This window comes from Bactrocera latifrons, unplaced genomic scaffold (assembly GCF_001853355.1).
Source record: "Bactrocera latifrons isolate USDA-ARS-PBARC rearing strain unplaced genomic scaffold, ASM185335v1 scaffold_205, whole genome shotgun sequence".
Classification (NCBI taxonomy): domain Eukaryota; kingdom Metazoa; phylum Arthropoda; class Insecta; order Diptera; family Tephritidae; genus Bactrocera; species Bactrocera latifrons.
Window position 1 is genome coordinate 285559 of NW_017535575.1, and position 11138 is coordinate 296696.

Here is an 11138-nt window from a genome sequence, read left to right on the forward strand (position 1 = left end):
GGGCATAATGTATAGGGTATTGGCGGGGAATATACGTACATACTACTACGMAAGTGTGTAATGCCAACACAGTAGACACTATGATGATATGTATGCAAGCATTACACGTACATATGTGTGTATGTTGCCGAAACTTCTTTCCGTCAACATTTTAATTTCTTCTCAAGCAACACAAGCATAACCAAATGTACACAACGACATTGTTTGCACTGCATTACCGTCTCTTCTGTCAACATCAGAGAAAGTGTGTTGTTAATGGTGTTTGTCTTAGATAAGCAAACAAGGATGGAAAGCGGATGCTGCTCGATGGATATCCGCAGCACGAATTGCAATACGGATGTGCAGATTATAACATTAATAATTATTTTTTCCATATCTGCACAATCTTAAATTTCTTATAAGAAAATATATTTGATTGTGCTATGTAAGATAATATGAGACTAAAAAGAAACAAAGAAATTACAAAGAAGAATTTATGCATATATACATACATAAAATTTAATTTCATATTATCATTTATTTTCATTGTAGAAATAATCGGCTCCGATTGGCTCTGAAAATTGTATATTATAACAAACAGAGCATTTTTAAGAACAAAACATAAAATGATTACAGCAAGGTAGCAGACTCGAAACTAACGGAAACTCGAACAACCATTACATTCACCTAAATTGGGAGTTTGGTTTCGTGTTTGGTCTGGTGAAAGTATCGATCTTCTTTCGAAAGGAAGCTCAGATATTGTCAATAGAAAGCGGTATAGATCGATGGTAACCAACTTTTTATGACCGCAATTTGAAGAAGTTAACCTTGACAGCATCTGGATCCAACCATGGAGATTCGATTATTTCAAAATATTGTGACATTGAATGGCTTCCAAGACGTTGGTCTTTAACAATAAAACAACCGCTTTTCAAGCTTTAGAAGTCAATATTGAACGCTCTATTCATGCATTGAACGATGTTGTATTCAAAACGTAATTGTATCGATTGTACTTCACATGAAATAAAACCATTTTAATTTCCTTAACAATTAKTATATATTTTAAAGAAATCACATCACTCTTATTTTTATATACATACCTATGGTAAATGGTGACGATCTGCTTTGTTTTAACCATGCCCATCTGTTTGTCTGCATATACGCAAGCTTCTTTTCAAATTTTTGAGATATCGGTCTGAGATTTTGCACACGCTCTTTTTCCTCAATCGGCGGCATCGGATAACTTACATGTTGACTGATATATAGTATACATTATAAAGTCGATGGGAATTTAAAAATGCTTCGTTGATAGCCCTCATATACCCCATCGTTCCGATTATGCTTATTTATGGCACAAGGGTGTTTCATTACAAAAAAAGTTGAAAAGTAATAAAGTAAGTAGGAATGAGATGGAATTTAACATAGTGACGAACGTATATATGTAGTTGCAGTCCGATTTCGCAATTTTCCATAATGTAGTAAATGTCCGAAAAGTGTATTTATTGCATTAAAGTAGGATGAAATTGGTCGCGTAGGTCCTAAGAAATTGGAAATAGAGAGGCGGTGCATTACCCATTGTCTTATTTTGGTACCAGCTCCTATGAAATCATGTGGGTTGTAAAATCTAATGTTTCCCATTCATTTATTTATTGATTTTACACACTTTTAGGTGTTTTCAAGACAAAAGAATTAATTGATTATGTTTCGAGGAGATTCAGTCCTTTAGAGAATCGAAATACTCATGAGAGGAGCCCAACAACCTGTCTTTATGATATTATGTATACAATTGGAAATCAAAATTTAATAGTACGAGACATGAAGAGCGCGTTTTCAGCGAACAAATTTGTACATATTTTTAGTTTCCGAAATTCATACAAAAAGCACGCATGTCTAAAAAGTCAATACTACAATCACTTCGAATAATTCGAATAGTCCAGAGTTGGCGAGAAAAGCAATAAACATGTTGAACCCGAAAATAATTGGTCCGAAACTTAATGGCATGGTTAAAAGAGAGATATATGTACATACAAATTCACAACACCTGTCAACTAGAAAAATAAGTGCCCTATGCTCAATGGTGAGGCATTGCTTGATCATGCAAAATTTAGACTATATAAAAATACTAAGAAACAAATAAGAAGCCCATGGTTGCGTGTAACCACACATTTGCAAATGCGTCTCGCTTCCCTCTTCAACTCTCGGTACCCATCCCGCATCCCGCACATGTTATGGTCGATCGTAACGTTGGGAGGTAGGCAGCCTGTTTTCTCTCCACAGCGACACGGCACTCCTCGCCGTACCAGCTGTTTTGCACTTTCCGAAAACCAATGGGTTCGGTTACAGTTGTACGTAAGGAGCATGAAATGCCGTTCCACAATTCCCTTATACCTAGTTGTTCACGAGTGCTCACAGAGAGCAGGAGTGCAAGTTGAGTAGAAAATCGTTCGGCTATCTGCTGTGATTGCAGCTTCTCGACTTCGAACCTTCCTTGTATTTGTTGGCGTGAGTTTTTTGCTGCACAGAGACGGATGCGAATCTTGGCTGCAACAAGATAATGGTCCGAGTCGATATTAGGACATCGGAGCGCACGCATATATAAAACACTGCAGACGTGTCTTCCGTTTATCACAAAATGATCGATCTGAATGGTGGTTTTTCGATCCGGAAACAGCCAGGTAGCTTGATGGATTTTTTTATGCTGGAATCTAGTAATACAGATAACCATATTTCGGACCATATAACCATATTTCAAACCATTTGGGAATGTTTCGTCGTGGAGGCTKAATTTATCGACCGTAGTGCCAAAGATCCCTTCTTTGCCCACCCTTACGTTAAAGACGCCAAGCACGGTTTTGATATCATGGCGGGGGCAGCTCTCATAGGTGCGCTCCAAGCGCTCATAAAAGGCATCTTTGGTCACATAGTCTTTCTCTTCCGTCGGGGCGTGGGTGCAAATCAGCAATATTTTGAAGAACCTCGCTTTGATGCCGATTGGGGCTAGGTTCATCCACCGGGGTAAATAATAGTACTCAGCGATGGGGTCTCTCTCAGTCCCCAGTCCTTGTTCCGTCCATCGCATATGCCGATTTTATCTATTTCTGGTAATTACATACAATTGACATACCACAGGCTAATAAAATACTCCCAAGGTTTCAGGAAGGTTCCTCAAATACAATTACCAATCATATCTAGTAAATTCAGCCGGGTGTTCGAAAATCGTAATATTAGTTATATGAGGGCTAGGTAATTTAGTTAAATAGATACACTGATATGAGTAAAACACGCTCTCTCATTTTTAGTAAGATAACACACATACATATATGAAGCATAAAATCACCCAAAAGTTCGAATATCTTTTTATTAGGTATATGGAAGCTAAAGAAAATATTACTCCGATTATACCCAACACACAGACATAATGTTATTAGAAAAAAATTTTCTCTGAATTAAATTATATATCCTGCCGATATTTTCTCTCGAAAGTCAATTATGGTCGTGTATTCGGTACCTAGGCGCTTGAACAGTTTGGTTTCGATTCGGACAATTTTTGTGCATAAATTAACATACTTCAACGGCACTGTTTGTGCAAAGTTTTATTTCGTGATATTAATCACTTCTTGATTTATTCGAATTTATGTAATATGAGAAGTGGGCGTAGTTTTTGTCTCATTTTCACACTGTGACATAGCAATTTTGAAATAATGTGACGTACCGGACTTGAAATTCGTAGAGCAGTTCTCGATATTTAAAATTTCGTACCGGATTTGAAATCGAAATATAAAATTTCACCTAAAGGTGGGCGGTGGCACCCTATTGTCAAATTTTGACACTAGCCTTTATAAACCTAGAGCTCTAGTTCCATTTTGGTGGTAAAATTTAAAGTAGCTGGAGTTTTTGGTTATTGATTTAACACGCTTTTAGTAGTTTTTAACAGTACGGTTAAATGAGGAGTGAGCGGGGTTATAATCCGGTTTTATTCATTTCCATACTGTTGGCATTCTGACAGGATTTATCTTAAGATAATTCGGTTATTTTGGCTTAAGTGGCTTTGGAGATATGTACATTGGACGGGGCCAATACCACTTTTTCCAAACCACACCTCTTGCTTCTGCGATCTTCACTGCCAAATTTGAGTCTGGCAGCCTTTTTCTTTTATTAATTAAGTGGCACTTTTTAGGKTTTTCTTTACGGGCGTGGCCATGATCCGATTACGTCCATCTACGACTCGAAAYTTRTTTTGTACTAAAGAACCTACATAACAARTTTCATAGAGATATCACAATTTTTCCTCAAGTTAAAGCTTGCACAGGCGGATGAATAGATTGACATTCACTGATTTTTTTTTATTTCAAATATAAAATCATTTTACCATCTGCCTTTCTGCTGTAAACTATATTTGGTGAAAACCTTGTTATTGTTAATGACTAATATAAAATTTTACTTAATTTGCTGATATTTCATTGAAAGCACATTTCCCATAAAAATCTTGAAATAAATTTAAGATATTTATATATATTGGCACGGGATTAATATCTTTTACATTTTAATAAATAACGCAGTTGTCCAGCGTTTTGAAAGAATAGTATTGGTAAATACAAATATTTCGAGGGAATATTGTTAGCTGGGTGTTAATTGCGGCATCTTTGATCAAAATTTTTAAGTTATTTAAAGCCTTAAGTGATTCATTTTCTTCGTAACTCAAGCAGTTCTTCATTTGTTTTATCAGAAATTAAAAATTATTATCAACGCTCCATGAAAAATAAACCGACCGTAAAGTTGGTCCCCATATGTGACATATCCAACCGTTTGCTTCCACCGTCAAGCGAAATGCGTTTTTAATTAAAAAGCACTGCGAAAGGCTGCTAAAAATCAACTTTCAACTTTTAATTTGAAACTTATCCTTTCATGATTTTTTATTCCAAAATAAAACCTTACTTCATTATCTTTCGGCAACCATATGTGTATGAATACAAARCGCACAGTAGTCAAAAACAAATATGTATAGGTACATATAAAATAAACGCATAATGTATGTAATATGCTCATTCGTATCAAGAAGGTTAATTGTAAGAACATAAATTAAAGTAAAAAGTCAGCGTAACTATTGAATTCCTATAAAAATTAGTAAGAGGGCAGACAAGATACCACATCATAAAACATTCAATGAACTCATAAATCGACCAGTTGCGAACATTACATGCGCATTAATCGTGGCATATGCATATAAGTATGTACACATAAAACAGCACGAGATGTCTCCGAATTGGACCACAACAGCCCSTCACCTTCTTCTTCAACAAACGAACACCTTGCAGGTACTGATCTAGTCGGCACTATTACTGCCCCGCACTGCCCCCATAAGCACCTCTCGTTGTACTGACGCCTCTATGTATTTAGATTTCTGAAACGAAGATTCTTGGAAAGAAAACGCGGCTAAAGTAAAAAGAAATTTATTTCRACGCGTTCATGCATTGAATCGTGTTAACAGCGACAGCACAACCTGCGCAACGGTGGCACTGATAGCTATTAGCAGTGAAAACAAGCCTTCAAACACGTATGCTGCTCGTACACACATGCATAACTGTATAATTGCTGTGAAGTTGTGCTTAGTAGGAAATTTGTCATTGACAATTTAAAGTAAATTGTGGTTTGACTGTTTTAAAATCTTGCATGTCAAAAAATCATAATTATTCTACAAATCATTTTAAAGATTCATTCATTTACTCATTTCCTTTTTCAAAACAACATCAGCCATGGACTGAGCTAAATTGCACCTTAACACCTAATTTTGAACAACTATGTTTTCCTATAGGGTTGTTACGGATATGTAAATTACTTACATCCGAAGCGATTTAGTGATTTGTTGATTTGGGAGGGAATTAATTGTTTTTTAACGCAATAAATCTTTAACCAAAAATGATAATCACAACCGCCTGCATTGTTATAATTTAAATTCACTCTTTTAAATAGCTATTTTCGCTTCTGATTATTATTTAGTTTGAGGTCATAGTTTAAAGGAGATTATTTGTAATAATAATAATCAATCTTTCTCAATCTCAATTTTTGTACAAATTCGTTTAACATGTGTTTAGTTAAAAATACCAAGCTACGTCGTGCTTCTTATCAACCACAAAAAGGTTCACTGAAGGCATCTGTAGCGCCCATTCAAGGAAAGCGCTTTTTGCGTTTTACGCAAACTGCAGTTACTTCTAAGTTTCTTCGTCGGGTGCCGCATTATGTTGCCAGAGCACGCAAATAAAAATTTTCTCCATTACTCATACATACATATTTTTAAAACTCCCTTTCAAGAAAGTATGTTCCAAGTATCAAAGTATTGCAAAAGTAATTAAAATTCATAAAATGGATTTTGCCAACCGCGTGGAAAACTTTTCACAATTTGCAAAGTGCTGGAGATTTCAGAAATGGAGGAGCTGACAGTGCACAAAAATGAAAATTTCAAAAGTTGCTGAGCATAACTTTCCGAGATGTGACATATGTATATAAACAAGAAGACGAAAATATTATAGGCGATATAAATTCTACGTGATTAAAGCTTGAATATATTTCTTTGAGTTGTTATTAAGCACAAATCAAGGTAAGATGTCTATTTTTATTTTTTTTTTTTAATTAGTAACAAATGAGTAGTTTTTAAAAAATACATATCCTTCTAGATTTTAAACGATAATAGTTATTGTGTTTAATTATAAACATTTTCAAATTTAATTCAAATGTGATCTACATAGAATAATTGATGGTTTTCCCACACTGCAGTGGAAAACTGTAGCCTTCTGAACTTATTCTTATACCTGTATTCTAACAATATAATTGGTAACTGAACAAGTTTTCCAAGAAAATTTCCAATTAAAATGTTTATTCGATAATATTTGGATTACCAAACGTGTACCGTTTCATTCTTATTCTCATTCCCAAAAAACTAGCAACTGTCCACTTTACCACAACTGGCGAGTAGGTGTATGCTTATTTCATTTTTTTTTTAGTAATAAAATATTCAAATAATTCTTACATTAATTTCGAACACATGCTTATGATTTCAAATATTCTTTTTTATTTATTAATTTACAATTGCTCTGACTTGTAGTAAACTAAACTAGTAGTAAACTTTCTTTCAAAAGAAATGAGAAATGAAAAAAATGATGTGTGGAAAAAATAATTAAAACCCAAAAGCTTTTGAATCATGTTAAATGGAATAAAATCGTGTAAAAAAAATAGTTTCAAACCGTGCAAAAACAAAATTAGGCTTATACCTAAATATTTGTACAGTTCAAAATTAAAGCAATTCAGCACACTGTAAAATCGGGAAAATTGTAATTATACTGGCATACGATGGTGTTGAAGCACGCCTATTATATCTGACGAAAACTTTTCAAATTCGCAACAATTTAACTTTTGAGCTTTTTACTGAGAGAATTTCAATTCCCATATATTTTCGGAATGTGAATTTTATAATTTATAAATATGAAAGCAGGCAACTTGAGTAAAAGAAGACTAAAGAACGCTTAAATACACTTACTGCAACCAAAGCTTTTAATATTTAAAATATAGGCCTACAATAGTCAGATAAATATCTTGAGCAACGATGATTATTCAAAAGTTATAAGTTAGAGAGACTATTACAAAATTGCCTTTGCAAAAAAAGATAGCGAAGTTGTATAAGCAACGTTTTATCCTACTAGGCTGATTCACAACCCATTGGTATATGAGGTACCTTAAGAATTCAAGCAACGTTTTATTAGTAAGTTATATTCATGATATTTAGTATTGGTAAAAATAGATAAAATCGTGTCGATTCTACCCCCAACTCCATTATACTACATACATATGTACGTAAAATGATTTTCGTTTTTATAGCAAACCTTTTGTATATGGCGGTCAGTGTATGAGTGAACAAAGAAACGGAATCCAAGCAATTATAGGATTCCGTTTCTTTGGTTGACATTTTGCACCTTAAGATATTTCCCTAGCTTTGTATCTTCCAAGGGTATAAAATGTTTGGTTGCACCCGATCATAAACCTTCCTGACAGGTTTCATATAACTCCTCCTAACATTGGAACATATAGACGCATTTCGCAGTTTTTGTAGGAAGTTTTATTTTAACTACATATGGAAAAACACAAAAAAAAAAAAAAAAAAAAAAAAAAAAAAAAAAAAAAAAAAAAAAAAAAAAAAAAAAAAAAAAAAAAAAAACACAGTCACACAGTAGCAAACGAGGGGGAAGGTAATTGTGTTGTCTTGATATATTAAAAACCCACTTTAAAATTAGCGACACACACAATCTAATTATTTTACACAGTTTTTATATTTACCATCAAGTATTATTCTTAAACTTGACTCCAGTAAAGCCGACGTGGATCGTTCACATACTACCATCCCCCATTTCATCTCCTAAATACACTAGCAGTTTAGAAATGAATAATCTCTGCTTGCTATCCGTACTATAACAAGTCAAAGAGAAGATCGCAACCAGTTTGCTAGACCCTTTCAGTCTACTAGACGTCGGGAGGGAGTAAGAGAGTTGTAAATTATTTATCACAGAATTAGTTTATTTTGTGTTTTTACACACTTGGCAACATATTTACATATATTAAAATATGCGTATAAGTATATGTATATAGTTGGGTAGAGCTTATTTTTGTAGTATAGGAATGTATCGCTATTTGTTTTCACTTTTAAGATGGGAATAGCTGGTCCACACCTCTCTAAGTCAGAAGTGTGCTTGTTTACACATAATATAAGGATAATAGTATTTAATCCTATCCTCAAATAGGATTAGAGCTGTAAAGATGCGTGCAATTCTGTCAACTAAGTACGGCTAACTCAGTACGGGTATTCAATTTTGCGAAATGCCATGTTAAAATTGCAAATCATTGTTTTGTGCTATTGACGCCTCGCTTTGAACAAGAGGTGTTGTGTTTGTATGAAAACACACTTCCCACTTATGACCTATTGACAGAAATAAGGTCATGGTTGCACTCACAAGATTTCACAACAGATAAAGGTTTGCAGAAGAGGTGTTTTTGTTTTGGCTGTTTAAGAGGATTAGCTGTTCTTAAAGGATTAATTTTACACAAAATTCTGCAAATATTCTCAGAATATCATTTCCAATTCAATTTCAGATTTGCTGTGCATCGACACTACTGTTTTCGTACTCTATTCAATGTGCGGTACGATTTTCTATCGAAAGGTCCATTTCAAATATGGACTTTTGAAGGCCTGAACATGAAAGAAATTTATGAATTTCTTATATTTTTCCAAAATGTCTTTACTTATTCAATTTACTTATTTAAAGCCTACCAACAAGTTAAAAACCATAAATATATTGAAATATAGACGAAGTTGTGGTTGAGCGCATTCGGAATGTTAGTACGTCTCAGCAACAATTAATGGATGCGGATGATTCCGGAGTTTAAGTACATATGACTTGGAATACCAAGATCTTTGAGAAAGTTTTGATTTCTAAAGTTCCATGGTTCGTTCCTGTTATTGCTCCATATAAAATAATACCAAACGTCTATAAAGAACTTTAAATATAAGTTTTCAGGAACTGTATAATCAAAACATTCCGCATATATATTTAGAAGCTTTTATATTGATAGCCCGAACTAAGAAAACAGGAAATTTTTTGGAATCTAGCGCCCCCTGGTGGGCCATCTGTATGTCGACTAGTGCATTGAATCTTCCACCTTTATCGATTGYCCAGTAAGACGTGACATTTTATTGATTGAAAGTGAAGTTATTGCATTTGTATATATGTCAGTATGTTTGTGTTATCGGTGAGCAAATGAGTTTCAAACAAAGAGCCAACATTAAATTTTGTTTTAAAATTGGTAAAACTTTTACCAAAACGTTTCAATTGATGAAACAAGTTTATAGCGATGATTATCGGATATTCCATCGAAACTKTGCGCGAATTCATCAAAAATCAGCCGAAATCMCATTGAAAATGATGGAAATGGAATTGAACATCTCCAAAACATCAATTTATCGCATTTTGACCGAACATATGGGCTTACGAAAGGTGTGTGCACAGTTTGTTCCACACAAATTGACTTGACCGATTATTTGACCAAAAATCACATTTTAACCATTAACCACTCCCCGTATTCTATTCGGAAAAATTCATTTTCCCTTGAAAGAAAAGCGTTATGTAGACGTAGAGGCCATTCAAAAGGCTTGCACCGGCATACTGGCGGCAATACCGGCCCGCGAGCTAAAACACTCGTTCGACATTCTTTTGGACCGTGCAAAAAACTGTATTGGAGCAGAAGGAGACTATTTTGAATAAAATAAATTGATTTCGCCGAAAAAATTATTAGTTTATTACCATTGTTTACTTTCTAACGCACCTTATAATGTAAAGTGTAAACTATATATCTACTAAAAAAAATACAGTAAAAAAAGTGCAAATAATAATTTTTGATTGGCATAAGAACAAGATGTAATAGTCCCATGCAATTTCATATTTACTAACTGTGTTCTGATCTCATGATGTACTTCAAATTTTTTAAAACTGTATGAAGAGTTGTACCCTCACTAGAGTAAGGTTTACGACAGGGGAACAGGGTATAAAAAATTGCCACATATATAAAACATTGATTCAGCAGCCACTAAGCTGGAACGCGTATAATGTCAATGATTACAGATTCAGATGCAATTTGAATGGTAAGTCGTTCAGTAAAACTGTTTGGTACCATCGTCAGTGATGTGGCAATGTTGTAGAGTACAAATGATGTTATGAAGAGGGCAAATTAAAACAAGCAAAGAAGGGCTAAGTTCGGGTGCAACCGAAATTTTATAATCTGGCAACTTGCAAGAAACAAAATGTATACATATACCACATAATATAAGATTTATTAAAAAAAATCATGAAATATAGTATATCATGATATATAGTATATGAGAGTTGGGTAGTATCGTCCCGAGTTTATCTATTTGTCATAATACCACATACTATTAAAATGCCACATACTAAAAAAAAAATCATATAATGTAAAGAAAATTCCGATTTTAGTTATATGAGGGCTATGTCAAATCTTCGCTCAAATTTATTATTTTAGGCACAAATATGCACTGAGATCAGTGAAACATGCTCTTCCATTTTTTTTTTTTTTTTTTTTTTTTTTTTTTTTTTTTTTTTTTT